The following is a 21,310-nucleotide window of genomic DNA, read 5'->3' on the forward strand; positions in this document are numbered from 1 at the left end:
CGGGGGTCACATGCTCAGGTCCTGTTTCTGCTCCTATTGGACCAACAGGAAGGTCCTGGAGCGCTACTTCTATAAAAGGTTTGCATGGCCGCTCGGCCATGCGCTAGTGTAAACTTATTTACTTGTGTGTGTGTAGATGAATGCCTGTCGATGGATGAAAGCTCTGAATCATTCCCATCACTAGTGTTGCCTGCTCGCAAATGGTGGAAGGTACCTAACGCCAGACAGTGCTACTCTGCACATCCAGCACACAAATCAGCATCTCTCAGCAGCGACCACCAGTGCGGCGCCGTGCGCTTAGTGCGTTTTCCGGGCACTGGTTAGGGCGGTTAGTGGCGTCCGCCAGAGCAGCGTTGTATGGACTCTTGTACAATAAATTATTATTTTTAGTTCAGTTCTACCCTTGACACCACAGTAACGGTGTCAAGCGTAAGAGGTCTTGAGGAACTCTTTCCCGGTGTCTTGGGACAGAGTTCTGTGACCCTTTACTTGTGCTCTCTGTGCAGTATCGCAGCCCTGTGGCGCAACAGGGTTCACTTCCTTTATATCGGGTGAAGCTAACCCGTGTGTGTATCCACATTATACCACCATATTGTCCGCCATTACCGAGCAGCACGGTGGACCCCGGACTGCGAACACACCTCGTATCCTCTCTAAATATTATTTGGTGCGCTCTGCCAGTCCTAACAGTATGGAGCATTATATGGGGTTAATTATACTTTATGTAGCATTACTGTATGTGGAGATGTTATACTGTATGTAACAATACATGGGGCCATTATACTGTATGGAGCAATATACATGGGACCCGTGATGCTGTATGGAGCAATATATGGGACCATTATACTATATGGAGCAATATATGGGGCCCATTATAATATATGCAGCAATATCACCAAGCTAGTTGAAGGATAAGTAAGTGCACAAAAAAGGGGAGAGGCAGGGGGAAACCCAAACACTAGGGAAGTGGGGAGTAGAGACCCTTAGGCAGATCTAAAATCACCCTTTCTACCCTAAACATCCCTATATAGGTTCTGAACCTATCACCGAGCAAGAACCTAATCCCTGCCTGACCCTAGTGATAGGCCCTGGTTAGGGAGGGGATGGGGTTGCACTAGTCAGTCCTCACTGCACTAAAGACAGAGAGGTTAGACAAACAAGGCCCTGGTTATGGAGAGGATGGGGCTGACACTAATCAGTCCCCATTACAACTAAAGACAGAGAGGTTAGACGGACAAGGGGAACACTTAGCTTGAGAAGACAACCGATATGTCACGCAGCTATCCTCCAAGAGTCCTCTGAGAAGGAACTAATAGACAGTTAGTACACAGATACCTCCTATTGAGCATCCTTGGAAAGAGCTGAAGCATGCCATCTGGAAAAGGCAACCTTAAAATACGAGACAACTAGAGCAGTTTTTCTTGAAGAGTGGGCTAAAATACCTATCAAGAGGTGTAGAAGTCTCACTGACATTTGCAGGAATCGTATGATTGCTGTCATTGGCTCAAAAGGTTGTGCAAAAAAATATTAAGTTAAGGGTACCATCATTTCTCTCCAGAATTCTGTGAAAGCATGGTTGAAAAGCAATGTCTGACGTTAATTTGTTCATTTTTATAGATCTTTTATTTGTTATTACTTTTGTCAGATTCAAGTTATTTCTGTGAATATTGTGGGATTTTCTGTCATTAAACGATGGGTACCAACAATTTTGATCACCTGTGTACTTCCAACTAGGCAGAGACAAGTAAAAGCTAACACCAGCACCATGCTGCAGCAATTGAATATATTTAAACCTACATCACAGGTGTGTAATTAGCGGCAGAAGGTGGAGTTAACTGTTGGATCCTTGAAGGAGAAAGATATCACTCCAGAACAGAGGTGTAAAAATCAAGAAGGTGCTTGAGCTAATCTCAATTTCCTTTTACATCCAGATCCAGGATTACTGTCTGTCACACCTGACACACCCATGACAAAAATATGGGGCTGTTATATACTGTAAGGAGCAATATATTTAGCCCATTATACTGTATGGAAGAATATATGTAGCCCATTATAATATGCAGCCAACTATACTGTGTGGAGTAATATATAGGGCCCATTACACTGTATGTAGCACTATGTGGGCACCAATATACTGTGTAGAGCAATATATGGGGTTGATTATACTGTATGGAGCAATATATAGGACCCATTATACTGTATGGAGCAATATATGGGGCACATTATACAGTAGGTATCACTATGTGGGGCCATTATGCTGTACAGTATGTAGTAATATATGGGTCCCATTTTACTGTATGGAGCACTATGTGGGGCTCAATATACAGTACTGTGTGGAGGACTATGTGGTGCCCATAATACTGTATGGAGGACTATGTGGTGCCCATAATATCGTATGGAAGGCTATGACTGCAATACCAAAAAAACTGTAGTGATATTAAATTAAATGTAAAATGTGATGGTTCAATACATGCGGATATATTCAGAAAGGAGACCTTACTTAATACTTTATTGCGTGCTTCCTCTGCACAGCTAAGTTCAGCCATTATTTCAGTCCCTGTTGGGCAATTCCTCCATGCACAGAGGATTTGTACTACGGAAAAATTGTTTGAAAACCATTCTAAGGACCTTGGGGAGCAATTTAGGGAATGGGGATATAGTAAGAGAAATATTAGAAAATGCTATGTAAGAGCCAAGAACAGCACTAGGAATAATGTCCTCTCATCCTACAAAAAGATATCTAGTGATAATGAGATATGATAAATATCCACATACAATAACCAATGGGATACTATGAGCAGGATTTTTCAGAAACACTGGCCAGATGCTCAGGACTGAGCCCACAGTAACTTAACATTAGTGTTGAGCATTCCCATACTGCAAATATCGGGTATCGGCCGATATTCGCGGTATCGGAATTCCGATACTGAGTTCCGATACTTTCAGTATATCGGATACCGAATCGGAAGTTCCCATAGTGCAATGAGCCAGTTTGATTTAATTCAGCCAATGAGGAATCCTAAGAAGTGTGGGCACATCCTGTTATGCATGTTAGGCATGTAAGTAAGGGCATGGCTGTGATTGGCTGCTGAAATGATGTCATGATTCACTATAAAATCCGCTGCTGCCATTTTGGGTTCACTCTGCTGTGAATTCAGTTAGGGACAGGACGCTGCTGTTCTGACTGAGGAATAGTTTGAGATAGCAATTTGCTTCATAGTGCTTTACCCGGGCTAATTTAGCAACCGCTGTGTGAGAACCTTGTTTTTGCCTTGCAGCGCTGTTCACGGCTGTCTGCAAGGTCCTTGTGTGAGTGCAGCTCACGCTGCAACCTGTTCTGCAGCCACAGCTGGTTGTAGTCCGCTCAGCGTGCGTCACGGCCTCATACTGTTCCATTGTCCTTTTTTCAATAAGTGCTGCCTGCTGCACATTTTTCCAGATTTATCCTATTAGTGGGTTTCCATCCGTATCCTGCTAGATTGCGGAAAAACTCTATATAGGAGTACATAGAGGAGCCTTTCTGCAGCCTTGTGCCCTGCAGCCCCAGCCAGATTAGTATTAGCCTATTTTTTTGAGCCTCATCTATTGCATTGTAGGTTACCTTCCTGCATTGTAATGGCTACAAAAAGTTTGTGATACTATCGGTTTTACATCTTTGGGCACATCCAGTGTCTTTTGGTGAAAAAAACAAAAAGATAATAAATTTCACCAAACACTCCACTTTACAGTTGTGTAGGCCACATTAGCTCATATTAAAGTCTAGTCCACACTTCATAAAATTAGTGTTTCTTATACCTGTTAGCATCTATTCAGGAATAAGCACACTAAGCCCTTAGTACTTTTCTGCCTATCTTTACCAGTCTACCAAGATGAAGACGGCAGGGAGAAAGGCACGTGTTCGTGGAGTTTCTGCAGGGAAAGGACGTGTTGATTCGGTGCCTCCTGCGGGCACCGGTGACTCATCATCCCCCAGTTTTAGCAAGGAACAGTCCTTCATGCGCAGTTTTGTAGGAGCTCGCTGTACAAAAGAAACAAGGGAGATCCAGCTCCAGGAAGGGAAATAGTCTCTGATAAAATCCAAAATAGCTTTATTGTCTTGAAAAAATTTAAAATGTGGACTCCAATGACAAGTGGTATAACAAAGGAATCACATAGCAGCTCTCACTGCACTGAACGCATTTCGAACACAGCTGTGTTCTTAGTCCTCAGTATACAGAGCATGATTAGACAGATCATTATAAAGAAAATGAACAGGTGAAATGAATAATTACTAAAACAGACAGGTTAACATGTGATGTCACTGCCTTATATTCGTCAATTCCACACAAAGTTGCTCTTTATGCTGTACAATTCCATCTCTCCAAGTACAGCAATTACTCAAGTGATCTTCAGATGTATATACTTTCAGTTTTGTCTTTTTTTGATTTCTCATAATTATTTTTTGTTTGATAAAAAGCAACTGCTTTGTCTCTCACATTTCAGTACACATCTGATGATGAGACTCAGGTGCCACTTTTTGGTGCATACTGTGCTGCCGAGACTACCCAGGAGAAGCAGTTGTTGGAAGAGGGTAGTGTAGATGAGGAGGACCTTGACCCATCATAGCGCAAGGTACAGGAAGGTGGTGGGAGCAGCTCTGAGGAAGAGATTCCCCGAGCGGCTCAAAAAGGGGGCGAGGGAGGGGAAAGACTGCTTTGCCTGTAGCCTCCACTTCGGTACCCATTAGGAGCATGCCTCTTCCAAAACCCAAAATGGGCGCTCCCATGACTTGCAGTGCCTGGTCCTTTTTTGACACAGTTGCAGATGACATTTGCTTTGTCAAATGCAAGCTGTGTAATCAGAAAGTGAAAATAGGGAAAAGTATCAGCAACCTCAATACCACAGATATGTGGAAACATGTGTGGACCAAGCACGTGGTGGAGTAACAAAAACACACTGAAGACATAGGCCAACCTACAGCGGCACCTACCACCTCTTCAGCTCGTGTTGTAGCCTCTTCCTCCAGCTCACACACAGCTGGTTCAGCTTCCTCAGAGGATCGCCATGGAAGAACCACTGGCACTGTTGGACAGAGACATAGTGTAAATCCACCCACAGCACCACGTACCCTGTCATCCTCACACTCCCAGGCCAGTCTACAGCCATCGGTAGCACAGGCATGGGAGAAAAGTACTACTGTCCCTTGAAATGCTATCATTCAGGCTGGTGGAGACTGACACCTTCCATAACTTTATGGCATTGGCAGTCCCACAATACAATGTGCCCAGAAGCTTTTATTTCAGCAGGCAAGCCGTCCCTGCCCTGCAAAAGCATGTGGAGGGAAAAATTAAACATGCGCTATTAAACGCTGTCAGTAGCAAGGTCCACCTGACCACCGATGCGTGGACCAGTCACCATGGAAAGGGACGATGCCTTTCCCTCACTGCCCATTGGGTAAATGTTGTGGAGCCAGGGACAGATCTTGAGAGTGGCACTGTGCGTTTTCTGCCAAGACCAAGGATTGCAGTAATCCAGTCTGCACACATTGACTCCTCCTTATACTCCAGTTCCTCTGAATCACCGCTGCAGGGCCGTCACTGTCTACCTCTACATGGACCCGTAAACGCTTACCTGTTACGACCGATATGAGCACAGCCGTGGCCAAAAGTCAACAGGCCGTATTGAAATTAATTTCTTTGGGGAATTGAAGCCACACAGCGCAGGAGCTCTGGAATGCCATCAAGCAGGAGAGCGACGTGTGGTTTGTGCCAGTGAATCTCCAGTCAGGCATGGTAGTGTGTGACAATGGCCGAAATCTGGTGGCAGCTCTGGGCCTAGGCAACCTCACTCACATCTCATGTCTGGCACATGTGCTCAACTTGGCCGTGCAGAGTTTTTTGAGAAACTATCCGGATCTTGATGCACTGCTGCACAAGGCCCGCCTAGAGTGCGCTCACTTGTGGCGTTCCAGCATGGCAAGATCATGCATTGCAGCTCTGCAGCGCCGATTCTGCCTTCTGGAACATCACATCATATGTGACTTACCAACCAGGTGGAAATCAGAATTACATATGCTGGAGCGGTTGTGTGAGCAGCAGGCAGCAGTAATGGAGTACCAGCTGCATAAGGCGCAAAGAAGTCGCACTGCATGCCGTTCACACTTTACCACCACTGAGTGGGCCTCTATGAAGGACACCTGCCACGTTTTGCGTGCCTTTGATGATTTCACGTGGTTGGCGAGTGCAGATGATGCACTAAGCAGCATGACTATCCCCTTATCTGCCTGCTTGAAAAAACAGTGCAAGCACTAAGGGAGGATGTTGTGGAAGAGGTGGAGGATGAGGAGTCACAAACGCCATCTGCTTCTGGACAGTCTGTGCAACGTGGTTCCTCACAAAGCCCTAGGCAGGTGACACTTTGTGAGGAGGATGAGGAGGAGTCAATGGAGGTGGAAGACATCTATCCAAAGGAAGGAGTTACGCAATGCTCTAGTAGTCAGTATGTAGAGCGAAGGTGGGGTGATGCAGAGCAGGCAGAGATGACGCCTCAAGCAGGGGACAGCGTTTCTTGGCCAGTTGGCCGTCTGCAGCACATGGTTGATTTCATGCTGCAGTACCTGAGAAACGACCGCCGCATCGCCCACATTCTCAACACGGATGATTATTAGGTGTACACCATCCTAGATCCTTGCTACCGGGACAACTTGCAAAGCCTCATAACACCATTGACCCGGGAGCGTAAAATGCGGGAGTACTAAGACACACTGGTGCATTCCATCATGTTCTCCATTACAAGTGAGAGCAGTGCTGCTAGTGCTTTACAAAGCTGCTCAGTGCATTGAGGCAGTGGAGGAAGCTCTGCACAAAGAGGGAGCAGAAGCACTGCCTCAGCACAAGGCAAGACCATTATGGTCCAAATGTGGCAAAGTTTTGTGTGCCCGTCATAAATGTCTACACCATCACAGACGACTCCAGTCAGCAAGAGGCAACGTTTCCTTCAGATGGTGACAGACTACATGTCTTTCCCTCTCAGGGTACTCCCAGACGGCTCTTCCCTCTTCAAGTTTTGGGTCTCTAAGCTGGGTACATGGCCAGAGCTTAGCCAGTATGCACTGGAGGTGCTGGCTTGCCCTGCTGCTAGTGTATTATCGGAACGCGTCTTTAGTGCCGCAGGTGGTGTACTAATAGACCGTTGCATGCGACTATCCTCCGATAACATTGAACGGCTTACTTTTCTGAAAATGAACAAGGCCTGGATCTCGCAGGATTTTGCCACTCCTCCTCCAGATTAAATAGTTGGTTGGCAACAGTATCCAGGTCTCCTGTTGTGTTCGTGTTTCTACCATCTGAACAGTAATCCTTGGGCTCCAACACCGCCAGTTGCTGCTCAGAAGTGCCGTCTGCACAGTCAACACATGACCCAGGGTTATTGGGTTTCAGTAACGTCAGCTGATCCCCAGCTTTCAGTAACGTCAGCTGTGCATCCGGCAATTTCTTCTGCTCCATCCACATTCACACTTACAACAGATATTAAACTTGCTCCGATTAGGCCTCAGCCTACACTTTGCTTCTCCTGGATTTCCCGGACTCCAACACCGCCAGTTGCTGCTCAGAAGTGACGTCTGAACAGAGAAAAACACTAGCTCCTGTGTTAGTGGGGTTCAGTAACGTCAGCTGCTCCCCTGCTGTGAGTCCGGCAATGTCTCCTGCTCCCTCCACATTCACATTACATCAGATATTAAAGTTGCTCCAATTAGGCCTCGGCCTAGACCCTATAACCAATAGAGATGGTGAAGTAAACACGATCAGAAATTGATAGAAACAACAAATCATTTATTAATGTCCTAGAAAATTACATTACACAGTAACAGTATACATATATATATATATATATTTGTATACAAAAGATCACATATAAATAGTTACAACAGAGATAAAATACCAAGAACTCGGTCTAGACCCTGATTGACTCTGGGCTCCAACACCGCCAGTTGCTGCTCACAAGTGCCATCTGCACAGAGAAAAACACTAGCTCCTGTGTTAGTCGGGTTCAGTAACATCAGCTGCTCCCCTGCTGTGCGTCCTGCAATGTCTCCTGCTTCCTCTACATTCACATTGCATCAAATATTAAACTTGCTCCAATTAGGCCTCGGCCTACACTCTGTTTCTCCTGTAATCCCTGGGCTCCAACACCACCAGTTGCTGCTCAGAAGTGCTGTCTGCACAGTCAACACTTGCAGCTGTGTTATTGGGGTTCAGCAACGTCAGCTGATCCCAAGCTGTGTATCCGGCAATTGCTCCTGCTACCTCCACACTCACACTACTACAGATTTGAAACTTGCTCCAATTAGGCCTCGGCCTACACTCTGTTTCTCCTGTAATCCCTGGGCACCAACACCGCCAGTTGCTGCTCAGAAGTGTCTTTGGCATGGGTACTCCCTCCTGTGCAACCAAGTTCCAGCACACCAGCTGTTTCCGGGTAGTTTCAAGGTCACTTTGCCTCCAATAAGTTGCCCGGTCGGGTTGCGGTTGGGTTAGCCAACTCTATGGTGCCTGCAGTTTAGGTGCTTCCTATGTGGGCTGCGGGATCTGGCCATCAAGGCTGGTTCCGTAGTGCCAATAGAACAAGCTCCCCCTGTAGCACTGTGGGTTTTCGGTAACTCCGGCCGGATCGCGGCCTTGCAATTTTTTGTTCATGTGGACCTTCTGCTGACTATCTGAGCTCCAGCACAATTAGCTGGTTCTTTAGAAGTCAATCTTAAGTAGGTCCCTCTGAGTTCCAGTACCGTCAGCTGGTTCCAGGCAGAGCCTTTGGCCAAGGTGCCTCCTTCTCGGTATCCGTGTTCCACCAACATCTGGTGGTCCTTGGTAGTGCTTTCTGGCACGGGTACCTCCTGCTTAGTACCTGAGTTCCAGTAGCATCAGCTGGTCCTCGGTAGTTCCATTGGCTCTTGTACCTTCTGCTACCCATCCGGGTTCCAGTACCGTCAGCTGGATCTCAGCATTGTCTTTGGCTCTTGTACCTTCTGCTACCCATCCTGGTTCCAGTACCGTCAGCTGGTTCCAGACAGAGCCTTTGGCTTAGGTGCCTCCTTCTCGTTATCCGAGTTCCACCAACGTCTGGTGGTCTTTGGTAGAGCTTTCTGGCATGGGTACCTCTTGCTTAGTAACCTGGTCCAGTACCATCAGCTGGTCCTCGGTAGTTCTATTGGCTCTTGTATGTTCGGCTACCCATCCGGGTTCCAATATTGTCAGCTGGTTCTCGGCAATTCCTCAGCCTTCTTGTACCTTCTGCTACATTTCCAAGTTCAAGCTTTTTGAAATGGTTTTTGGTAATCACTCTGGATCTCCCTGACGACGACCCTAAAGACGACGACCCTGAAGACCACCCAGAAGAAGAAGACGACCCTGGAGACGACGACACTGGAGACGACGACCCTGGAGACAACGACCTTGAAGACCATCCCGAAGAAGACCAAGAAGCAGAAGAACAAGAAGCTGCAGAACAAAAAGCAGAAGAACATTAAACATAAGACTAAAAATCAGAGCAAAAGATATTAGCTAAATTATAAGCAGAAGAAGACTAAGCAGTGTATGGGGGTGAGTCCATTCCTTCTCATGGTGCCCCTGGAAAACACCGGCTGCTGCAGGCCAAACTGAACGCAGACAAATCCTGTGGTAAATCTTTTGTGACAGGCTGAACGGAAGGTGTAATCTTCAAACTTTTATAGATAACAACTACCTTCAAACTTTTATAGATAACAACTACAGGAATGCCTGTCAAAAATAAGAATATGATGAAGAAGAAGAATATGAAGAAGGTGAAGAAGTAGAATATGAAGAAGAATAATAGTTGAATAAGAAGAATATGAAGAATGTAAAAAAAAAGAAAAAAAGAATAATAGGGTGAAGGTGAAGAAGAAGAACATGAATAAGGTGAAGAAGTTGATTGAAAAGATGCTGCTGCTGAGGATGATGAAGAGGAAAGTGTGGGAGAAGTAAAAAAAGAAGGTGAAGAGCATGGAAGTAGTGAAACCTAAATATCTGACAAAATATAAAAAAGCTTAACATAGTCAATATCTTTGTAACTCCGAACATCTTTAAAAAAAAATCCTGCTATTCCATTTGATTGGGCAAAACCTCTATGCCTTTAATGTCTCCTCCACCTCCCCCAATACATTCTACATTATTCTTAGTTGTTTTCCTTCATGTAGAATTAAGAAAGGGTTTATTTTAATTCTGATATTTGTTTCCCATTGACTTGCATTGGTTTCCGGTATGGGTATCGGCGATATCCGATATTTTTTGGATGTCGGCCGATGCAATCCGATACCGATATTTTCGCATAGCGGAAGGTATTGCTCAACACTACTCAACACCTCTCGCAATCGCCACTAATGACTGCTAGAAAAAGTAAAACTCTGAAGGATTTTCAGGTCAATATCCATATTGGCCTCACTTGCCGTCAACTGCATGTCAGGACTCGTGAACATGTGAGGGTCATTTTGGCCTCGCAAAATGTGAATGATGGAAGCATGCTTAAAACAATTCCCAGGCACTTAATAATGCACCATAAGTGTAACCCTAATGAATTGAAGGTCAGGGGTATTGATAGGGTATTATTATTATCATTATTATTATTATTTATATAGCACCGTTAATTCCATGGTGCTGTACATGAGAAAGGGAATATAGAAAGGGAAGAAAGGAGTTACAGAGTTATAGATATCATTTACAGTAAACAAATTTACAATGACATACTGGTACAGAGGGGAGAGGAACCTGTCCTTGCAGACTTACATTCTACGGGATGATGGGGTGGTGAAGCAGCAGAATGGTTATTGCAGGCTGTAGGCTTTCCTGAAGAGATGGGTTTTCAGGTTCCATCTGAAGTATCCGAGGGTGGTGGATAATTGAAAGTGTTAGAGGGATTTGCAGAGGGGAGAAACAGGGGAGGAGAGAGGTGAATTAGGCAGGCAGCAGAGTTGAGGACAGACTGGAGTGGTGCAAGAGAGTTAGTGGGGAGGCCACAGAGGAGGGTGTTGCAGTAATCGATGTGGGAGATGATGAGAGCATGCACAAGACTTTTAGTAGATTGAGAGCTGAGGAAGGGACGGATTCTGGCAATATTTTTGATTTGGATGTGACAGGAGGTGGCAAGAGCTTGGACGTGTGGTTTGAAGGACAGGGCATAGTCAAGAGTTACTCCGAGGCAGCGGATTACAGGTGCGGGAGAGAGCGTGATGTCGTTTACCATAGATAGATCTGGTAGGGGAGATAAGCGAGGAGGACGAAAGATGATAAATTTGGTTTTGTCTACATTGAGTTTTAGGAAGCTAGAGGTGAAGAAGGAGGATATGGCTGATAGACACGCCGGGATTCTGGACAATAGGGAGGTGACATCTGGGCCAGAGAGGTTGATCTGAGTGTCGTCCGCATACAGGTGTTACTGGAAGCCATAGGACTTTATGAGTTGTCAGGGTACACACCTGAATAAGGGGTGGAGATATCAAATGTTTCCTGGCACAAAGGGAATATAGGTGGATTACAGTCCTGGATGCTATGACACCGTCGAGTCTAAATGAGCACCTGAGTTTTATTCCATGCTTAGATTTTTATCTGTGTGTTTAGTCTCTGTAATTTTTATTTGTTTAACTTTTTGATGATTTCTGATTCCACTGGTGATATATTCCACTTATCAAAATTAGTGATGAGCGAGCACTAAAAATGCTCAGGTGCTCGTCGCTCAGGTCGAGCAAATTGGAATACTCGGGTACTCGACCCAAGCAAAGAGCCCAATGTAAGTCTATGGGAAACCCGAGTATTTTTACCGCGATCCCCCTCGAGGGTCCTTTTATGGTCTAAAAATGTCTGAAAATGATGGAAACACTGCTCAAATGACACAGGAACATCATGGGGATTGCCACTGGAAGCATTCCTAACTCCTGGGTCACAGCTGTAAGAAATGTTGACAGAGTTTCACGCCATTTTTAATGGTGCACCAAAAATCATACAAAAGCAAAAGCAAAATGGATTCTGCAGGGAAAAATGTTAAGGTACATCCTTTCCAGGGTAATGACTTGTATATAAGGCAAAATAATTAACCATTAAAACATAACTTTTACTATATACCTTTAAAAAAGGTGCAAACATATAGTGCAGACAAGGTGCTCGTGCGAACTGTAGCAAAACATGAAAACAGACAACCAATAAAAATGCCTTACTGCCTTCGGCAAATGTATTGAGACAATTACAGTCTCTATTCAGTCAGATATAGAGAAACATTGCTCATACGAGGTCCACCATACTAGAAACAGCGGGGGTCTCCCCTTAGGTATTTTATCAAATAGTCTCAATGGTTAACAGTGTGATAATGCCACACCTAACAGGGGGCCACACACTTTGTAGACACGGCACCTAATATGGGGATATCCCTTGACAGAACCCCACTGTACGGGGTATAGTTTACATTAAAGGTGGATCTACATATATATGGCAGTGTTATTTGTGCGATAAACTACAAAATTCAAGATCTTAAGTAGGGAATATCCTGCAACACAAAAGAATGAAAGCTCCCTAACAAACAAGGCTAGAATACATCTATACCGTTCTTCAATACTGAAAACCCCTTGTGGTATACGTTCACAGCGGCCTTTGTATAGGGTTATATATCATATCATTTTATACTCATCTGCTTGTACTGATATCCCTCACAGTCTTAATGCAGAGTTAAGTTCACCCGGACCATTTGCGGCTGGTTAGAAACATCCGCACTCATGTGTCCTTGTAATAGAATCCCTCCCAACGCGTTTCATCCTGGACAGACTCATCAGGGGAATACGGCATGTATCCAATAGAGGTAAGCAATCGCTGGCGTACCTGTATGAGGACAGATTTATAACTGGTACCCACCGGCATAAGCGGTCGCGTGCTTCCGGACGCCAAAAGCTGGACTTTCGGTCTCCTTAGAGCGCGCGCGCATCACTATGACGCGCACATCTGTAGCCGCTCTAGTGTTTACCTGAGAGCCCATATGGGACTTCCGGTTTGCTACGGCGCATGCACCATATGGTGACGCGCACGTTCCCCCGGCAACCGAGACGCTCAGATACTGCAGCGTAACGTCAGTTCCGGTATGTGGATTCCTTATGAGATTATCGTTCCACAGGGGGTTGTGCGCACCATATACATTAGAAATGAGGCGCAAGTTACGGTAAACCAATCCTGGTAGACCATTTTATCAGACTTCCTCATTCTTTCAACAAAATGGGTAAAAATCCTTTACCCAAAAGCCAAAAAGAGTTATATGTGCAGGTACATCTCGACACATTATGTTAATATGCCCTCATGGATATAGGATCTGTTAGAGAATAAATCAGACTTCACCGAAACCCAAATTGAAGAATATAAAAAATAAAAAATATATACTCAAGCCATACTGAGCAACACGGCAGACCTTCCATAAAGAAAATGATAGACAAAGGGTGCAGCTGCGACGTTCCCTGTTATACCCTTCCTATCTTCATCCCTACCTCACTTGGAGGTTGGCACCTTAGTCCTGCGTAGTGGCGCCCCCACTCGACGGCGGCTGTCCCTAGTGTAGACATACCCTGGTACACCCTACCCTACAAGAAGGAAGAAAAGCTTAATTGGTCATTGAGACCATGTGGTGTCATAGTTTGTAGACGGAATATCCATTTAATCTCTCTTTGTAAAATGTTCCTATCCCAATCTCCACCTCTTTGGGGCTTGTGCACTCTGTCTATCCCCATAAAGCTTACGACTTTCAGGTTGCCTTGATGTACCCTATTAACATGGTTTGCCACCAAGGTATCCTGTTATGATCCGGTGACCTTGGAGAAGCATGAAAACTTTCACTGGAGTAGGTGGTCACTATACTGACCGCAAATCCTGATCTTAACACCCCAACTAGAAGTAGCTGTGGAGTGTACCTAACCAATCCTAGACACCTCGTCACAGCCGGAGGACTAAATACCCCTAAATATGGAAATAGGAATACTATCTTGCCTCAGAGCAGAACCCCAAAGGATAGACAGCCCCCCACAAATATTGGCGGTGAGTTGGAGAGGAAAAACATACACAGGCAGAAAAACAGGATTTAGCACAGGAGGCCACTCTAGCTAAAATAGGAAAGGATAGGACAGAGTTCTGTGCGGTCAGTATTAAAACCCTTCAAAAATATCCACAGCAGAATATACAAAAACTTCCTCCATCTAACTAAAGACGTAGGAGCATATATCTGCAACTCCAGCGAATCCTACATTCAGAGCAGGAATACAATCAAAAACAAGCACACAGCCTGTGTGCCACAGAAAAAGAAACAGACACTTATCTTTGCTGAAATGGCAGCCAGGTAGGAGAAGCCAGACAGAGATCCATCATATCCCAAAAAACATTGACAACTGGCAAGGACTAATGAGTCCTGCAAGCCTAAGTACCTCAGTCAGAACTGCAATTAGCAGATACACCTGTCCAAGACTGCAGCCCAGGAGCAACTGCATTATCATCTACTACCACCAGAGGGAGCTCAAAAGCAGAATTCACAACAGTATCCCTCTTGTTGATTGTATCCCTGTGATGCTCTCCCACTCTTTTTTCAGTTCTCTGCTTGTTTTACCGATATATTCTACCCCACACTCACATGTCATTTTGTACACCACCCCTCTTGTCTTACAGTTTATGAAGTGATTAATGTGAAAAGTTTTACCCGTCACATTACTGGAGAATTCTTTTCCTTGGCGTAATGCCCCGCAGTATTTACAACTGCAACACTTGTAACAACCCTTCACTCTATCACCCAACCATGTAGAATTCATTTGGGGGAGGGGGGAGGTAAAATGGCTGTGGACTACCCTGTCTTTTATGGAACGGCCCTTCCTGAATGTAATTTGTGGGGCCAGGGTCAAAATTCTTTTCAAATCACTGTCCATTTGTAAGATGGGCCAGTGTTTTTTTAAGATTTCTCTTAGATCTGTTGCACCATTAGTGTATCTGGTGATCAACCTGATACAGTTGTCACCTTCCTTTATGGGGGTTGGTGTCAGAAGATCTTTTCTTTGCTTTGATAGAGACGACCTGAATGCCTCCTTAACAATTTTGTCTGGGTATCCCCGTTCTAAGAAACGTGTTCTAAGGTCGTCTGCCTGTCTTTGATACACAGAAGGTTCGGAGCAGTTCCTTTGTACCCGGAGGTACTGCCCTTTCGGGATGCCTCTCCTAAGTGAAGTGGGGTGGTTTGACTCCCATTGTAAAAGGGAGTTAGACGATGTTGGTTTTCTGTATGTGCTGGTGGTCAATTGGCCATCACTTCCTTTTTCTATCAAAATGTCCAAAAATGGTAGTTTAATTGGATCCATTTCATATGTAAAGTGTAACCCCAATTCATTGTGGTTAAAGCCCAACACAAAGGAAGTGAAACTGGCTTCACTACCCTTCCAAATGATGAAAACGTTGTCTACATACCGTAGCCACGTGACGATGTTACTCTCAGTTGGCTGAGGGACGAAGGACTAAGATCTGAAATGCGCGTCGGGATGCGCTATCAAGGGACGTGGCTGACCCTGCTATTCAAGGTAGATTGCGTGCATATCCCTAATTTTTACACTGTGCACCTTAGTTTATTAATTTTTTTTGTGGGGCTCCTGCTGAATCTTTACTGCAGAGAGCACTCTGCATCTTGCACTTCACATTAAGGCACATGTGGACACCTGGTGTTACTGTTAGGCATCTCCTGGCATCTCCTGTTATTTGTCATTGGCACATTATATATTGCAGCTTGCACATTTTACTATTGCACTCTATATATGTGAGGTATATATTTGCCTATATTGAACTACACCTAGGTTGAGATAATTGCCACTTTGCACACTTGATATTGCAGTTTGCACACATTATTTTGTGATCGTTGAATTAAATGTAGGCCAATATATATTGGCATATTTTGGTATTAGCCACTTTGCACTTTATTTATTGTAATTTGCACATATTATCATCTGCACGTTATGTATATGTGAGGTACATTACGACCTATACTGTATTACATGTAGGCTGATATATATTGGCATTTCTTGGCACTTGCCATTTTGCACTTTATATATTGCAATTTGCACATACTACCGTTGGACGTTATATATATATGAGGTATATTATTACCTATACTTTTTGCTTTATATAACAAAAAACATTTGCCTACGTCACGCTGCATATATGACACAAATATCTTTTTATATAGGTTTTTATGTTATGTATCACATATAAATTTTTGTTATTTTTTGTTAATTAAATTCAGTTGACTTCATATATTTTTTTTTAAAAATAGGGAAGCACTAACCTTATATCTAGATATATATAAATATAATTGGGTCAGCCTTTACCATCTCCTTTTTAATATTATTTTTAAATTATATTTAATTTGATAAAATAACCCTTTTTGTCCTGTTGTGCGCACAATTTGTTATAATATCTATTTGCCAATTATATGTAATAAAGGCATTTTTGTATCTATTCTCTGCTTGGTGGCTTCTCTGGGTACTTCTGTATATTGGTTGTGTTTGTTTCTACCCCTTATGCTAGTGGTTCTCCACACCTTTCTCCACAGAGCACCAATCACTGGTATATGGTATATATTACTCCAATATTGTTGATTTTATTGCGGTTATTGTTGAACAGTGGTTGGTACATCTGTGGTTGTGTCTAATAGCGTAATGTAAGTAAAAGGCATTCCTTTGTGGAAATACACTTGTGCATCTTGGTGTCCTTGAAGGTGATCCCAGGGTACACAGTCTCCAGAACAATGTCAAATGTAGGCACGCTCATCCAACAATACCAGTAGAACTTGTCAGGATGACTGCGTAATGAAGCATAAATGGAAACGCCCTTTAGTCAGCCGTTGCCTCAGAAGCGGATGTACTCACATTCGTCTTCGCTTCCTCGGATCCACAATCACTGGGTAAGGCTCCCCAAAACCCAGAGAAAAAGAGTTGTGTTGAAAGTAAGTCTGTCTGACATGTTTGACACAAAGAAGCAATACCAAAACACCAGCACAGACTCTAATGCAAAGATGGGAGGGTGGAACTTGTTGAGGAGCCAATAAATAAGGTCCTTGATTAGGCTTTTATTAATTTCAGACCATTTATCCATTTTATGTCCATTTTGCAAGCCAGCAAGAAAGTTCAAGCCATACGCATGACATACAGATGCCATACGGATGTCATACAGATACATATGTGCGTGGAAATAACATCATCGCATTGCAAATGGATTACACACAGATGACCATACGGAGAACAGTCGTGTGACTCTCAGCCAAGAGACTTGGACCGATTTTTCAAACGTTAAGTGTGACCTCGGCCTTTAAGCACCATACAGAAAAAACTGACATTTAAAGTCAAAATTTCCTTTCAGGATAAAAGTGGCCAATTGCTCTCATTTTATTCCCTTTGCCCCTCTGAATAATCATTTTTTTTAATTTTTACATCTCCCACAAGATTTCAGTGATATGGGACTATGTGGATACCCAACATGTTAATTTTATGGTCTTAAATAAAGTGGAGTTGCTGACATACCCTAGAGACGTGTTTTAGACTGTTCTACATAACTAATCTGTGACTAACGCCCCTTCATAAGTAACATAAGAATTAGCATATTAGGCACACTGTAATCGCAGATTTTAGAAAAGAAAAAAATAATAATATTCACGGAATAGCAAGAATTACAAATGAGCAGTGTGAAGAAACCAGAGTATATCTTAATTACCCAGATGACTGTTTTTGCAAACCAAGAAGAATTGACTTTTTATCTGTATATTGGCTTGTGGATTTAAGTGCTTATCTCTGGTGGGTCAGGAAGGCAGACTTTCAAATTGATATACTATTTAACATACTGTGTGAAGGTACCGTCACAGTCAGCGACGCTGCAGCGATATAGACAACGAGCCGATCGCTGGAGCGTCGCTGTTTAGGTCGCTGTAGAGACGTCAAACACAATTACTCCAGAACGATGCAGGAGTGATCCAGTGACGTAACGGCGACCCACTTATCGTTCTCGATGGTTGTTAGCTCTATGTAAAACATTGCTGGCATCGTTGCTTTTGATGTCAAACATGACGATACACGCCGACCTGACGACCAAATAAAGTTCTGGACTTCTAGCTCCGACCAGCGATGGCACAGCTGGATCCAGTTCGCTGCTGCGTGTCAAATACAACGAGATCGCTATCCAGGACACTGCAACGTCACGTATCATTGTCGTTCTCGTTGTAAAGTTGCTGAGTGTGACGGTACCTTTAGTCTATAATAGTGACTTCTACATGGAGTGTGTTTATCTTTGTTTACTGTGTGCTGATATGCTAATTGTGTATTGTATTCTATAACCAGTTTTTTGACTTTGAAGGTAGATAGGGAAAGGCCATGAGGGGGACTGAAGGACACTGAGTAATTGTAAAAATAGCTTACATGCCTCATGTATAAAAAAGACTCTGACATCTCATTACTCCATCTGAAGTAATACAGAGCTACCAGCCGAACATTCTGCAAAACACACAGCAGAAGAGAGACGGGACTACAGCCAATTCATCATGGCACCATCACAAGGGACACGGATCTTTGATTATATAGAAAACAACTTAGGGCTTTTCAGCTTTGGTTGGAAGGACACAGATCTGATCCACTGACCATCTCTGATCCATGGATATGGTCGGAGAAAGGTTTGGGACCCGCTGGTCGCCTGGTTCCATGGAGATGGTCAGATAAGTCAGATGGTGACTCCCGTGTCAACTGGCTTTGGACCTTGTATGGACTCTATGGACTGTTCTCTGTCATCTCCCTATGCTTGTCATTACCTCTTCTCTGTGTGTGTATCACAGGTGGAATAGCGAACCTGGGAGCTCTAACATAACATCTACCATTATCCTGATGAACCAGCGGAAGGATGAGACTCTTTAATGTGCACTATCTTGGGGTAATTGCTGGGATTGTTCTGTTTGCTATTGGGTGTTGTAGTTCAATAAAGTATTGCCACACTGTTTTACCCTAACCCTGTGTTGTCTGAGTAGAGTAATGCCCACGTTTAATGGGAGAGCGGGTGTTAGGCAGGACAATCTCTGGACCATGTGGTTTCGGCTAGCAGACTTGGGCGCCCGTCGACACCCCGTTTTCCCACAAGCAGAAATGGACACTTTTGACTTGGTGACCTCTTTAACTGTGCAGGCTAATTTCTGACCTCTTAATGCTTCTATACATTTACCTATTAATTATTCTGCCTATACTGTAACTCTGTATGACTAAAGGTACTTTAGCTTAGTACATGTAGTACATGTTGTATGTTTTGGATCACTGTCTAATTGTTACATCTAATGTCTTTTCAGCCTTGGTTATGAGACTTGGACTCCAAGATTTTCTTGAAAGTTGGTCAACTCTACTCTTCACTTTATTCGCACAATACATCCAGCTTTCCTATCTGCCACACAATCACAACCATGGTGTATCTAGTTGAAACAGACAAATGTTTTGAGTTTCAATCTGTATTGCATTATAGCTAGAATAACTGTTCAATTTTTTCGCCATATATATAAGAAATGCCACCTTTGAGAAATGTGCCCCCTTGAATTTACCACTCATTTTTTTTTACTTTATATAGTTATGCACTGCTTCACAAACAGTGAAATATTGTTTCCACCTTTACACAAAATTATAAGTATATTAACTAAATTGATTTCCAGGCTTGTAAGTACAAAACACATTAGTAAAGAGAAAAAATGTCAGGCATTAAGAAAAAAATATTAACGTCTGTTAAATAAGGAAGCAATTTTGGAGTAACCGAGCTGGAAAAAAATGTTCAAAGCCTTCAGCCCAACAATTGTGCAGCCCTGGCAAAAATAATTCAAACTGCATGCTTGATTGCATTCCTTGAGAAACATCGCATTAATCAAATGCTAAGAGGTACAGGCGCGACTATGAAATGGACTGATAGCAATCCTATGGCATTCTGCTAAGAGTTAAAAAAATACATTTTGAAATGATTGTTCAATTAGGAAGCATTTCACATACAGGTGGGAAAAGTGGACAGCCGTAATCATCAACATTGGCCCCAAACAAATCTGGGTTTTTTTTAGATGTGTTTAACTGCCAGCTTTATGTCTTCTTTAATCTATTTTATGGATCAGTTCACATTAATTACATATCAGAGTTGTGAAAAAGTATAATACTTTGTCTATTTTTTTCTTCTATTTTTTCTCCTTTTAAACTTTTGGTGCAGCTATATAAAATATTCATTTAATCTTTGGAGATATATATTATATCCTGTTGGTAGGTTTTATTGCTATAAACAGATACATATATAGCCTTTTTTATATATATTCTGTCAGTATACAAATTCTATTATTGATTAATTTAATTTTTGCTTGTTTGTATTTTTATATATCTTAATATACAAAATTTGATTGATATGTAATCATAGGCACCCTATTAATAAAGCCATATTTTTCCATATCCCATGCCTTGGTATAATCTTTTTGTACTTTGTTCCATGGTGTATTACATTGGTTGTTAATATAGAAAACTATGAAGAGACCTTCTGTTAGTTTTTAATCAATGCAAAGCTGGTAGCGCTTAATACGGTTTCCATGAATAGGCTTTACACTAGATGCTCTGTCAAAGAGTACCCCATATAGGCCTTGGCCTTCACCCATTAAAGAGCATCTGATTACCAGGTTTGTGCCCTCCAATATGATTACTGATTAAAAAAGTCTAAAATCCCCCAAGATAATTGTTCTGAGACCCTTACTCTGCTAAAGGAGAATGCGTTGACATATAAACTTGTTCTTATTGATGCATTGAGTCCTTTACAACATTTATTGATAGGATCAGTGCAAAATTACAATCAAATGAAAATGCTAAGTGCAAAGCATACAGTATAACTGAGGTACATACAGTGTCATTATAAAAAAAAAGCACAAAAATTGAGCTTGGATTAAGTTGGTATACAGTGGGGCAAAAAAGTATTTAGTCAGTCAGCAATAGTGCAAGTTCCACCACTTAAAAAGATGAGAGGCGTCTGTAATTTACATCATATGTAGACCTCAACTATGGGAGACAAACTGAGAAAAAAAAATCCAGAAAATCACATTGTCTATTTTTTTAACAATTTATTTGCATATTATGGTGGAAAATAAGTATTTGGTCAGAAACAAAATTTCATCCCAATACTTTGTAATATATCCTTTGTTGGCAATGACAGAGGTCAAACGTTTTCTGTAAGTCTTCACAAGGTTGCCACACACTGTTGTTGGTATGTTGGCCCATTCCTCCATGCAG

This window comes from Ranitomeya imitator, chromosome 4, assembly GCF_032444005.1.
Source record: "Ranitomeya imitator isolate aRanImi1 chromosome 4, aRanImi1.pri, whole genome shotgun sequence".
NCBI lineage: Eukaryota > Metazoa > Chordata > Amphibia > Anura > Dendrobatidae > Ranitomeya > Ranitomeya imitator.